This window comes from Chiloscyllium plagiosum, chromosome 29, assembly GCF_004010195.1.
Source record: "Chiloscyllium plagiosum isolate BGI_BamShark_2017 chromosome 29, ASM401019v2, whole genome shotgun sequence".
NCBI classification, from domain to species: domain Eukaryota; kingdom Metazoa; phylum Chordata; class Chondrichthyes; order Orectolobiformes; family Hemiscylliidae; genus Chiloscyllium; species Chiloscyllium plagiosum.
The window spans coordinates 3,283,279-3,284,577 of NC_057738.1; positions in this window are offsets into that span (position 1 = coordinate 3,283,279).

Genomic DNA, 1,299 nt, shown 5'->3' on the forward strand with positions numbered 1-1,299 from the left:
ACTGTCCCCATGACCTGTCCTACCTGCCTATCTTCTTTTCCACCTATCCACTCAACCCTCCTCTCTGACCTATCACCTTCATCCTCTTTCCCACTCACCTATTGTACTCTGTGCTACTTTCTCCCCACCCCTACCCACCTCTCATTTATCTCTCCACCCTTCAGGCACATGCCTGTAATCCTGGTGAAGGGCTTTTGCCCGAAACGTCGATTTTACTGCTCCTTGGATGCTGCCTGAACTGCTGTGCTTTTCCAGCACCACTAATCCAGCATCTACAGTCATTGTTTTTACCTCCTTGTCAAACTGGATGTCATGTAAATTGGGGAATTGTGCATACCTTTTAAACTCTTAGTTTTTGTGACAAGTCTGAGTATAGAGGGGCTTGATTTCCAGTGCGCTACCCCAGGGAGGCATAACAAAGTTTGGAAGTCCATCTGGGATTGATTTGAAACAGAGGCAATGAGGATGATGTGGCATTAGTAAATAACACAAGTGAAAAAAAACACAAGGTGCTGAACTGTATTTTGCAAATGGGATTGGAAATGGCAAAGAATCTCATGAAAATGGTAAAGGGGTTCCTGGCAGTTTTAAGGAAACCTTCAAACTTTCAGTTTGATTGACTTGGCAGGTAGAGTGGAGGTAGCATTATCTGGCAGACCTAAGAAGGCCGAAATAGTTCAGGTACTGGCACAGCCTTTGAGTTTCAAAGAAATACAGAAGAGACCAAATACTTTGGGTAGTGAAACATTGGAATCATGTGTTATATTTAGAACAACTTGACCATGAGAAGCCAATGAGAAAACTGGAGACAGAATTCCAAAGGGAAGGAAAACAGAGAGCAGGAAAAAAATAAGGAAAGAGAAATGGAATTTAAAAGACAGGAAATAGAAATGAGAAAAGTTAATTAGAACGCAAAACAGAGAGAGGAAATGAGAGAATAAAAATATCAGCTTCAATGATAGAGTTGTACCTGGAGATGTCAGATACTGATGAGTGCCCTGATAGGGAGAATCTTATTCAGAATTTAAAGTCCAGTAAGGAACAAATAAAGCACAGGAAACTTATATGGTACTGTCAGAGGAGGTTTCTCAGAACAGTGACTTTATAAAGAAACTATATTGGCTGTATGCAAGTAAAATTGAGGAAAGCCTTTTCTTTGTACCTTTAGCACTTGTTGGACACTGTGACTTTTAATTAATAAGTCAGAGACCTTTGTAAGTCTGAACCAGTCACCCTGTGCTGCCTCTAAACAAGTGAAAGCATCCAGAGAAGAAAGTTTGATAGTCAGCTTTCTGATCA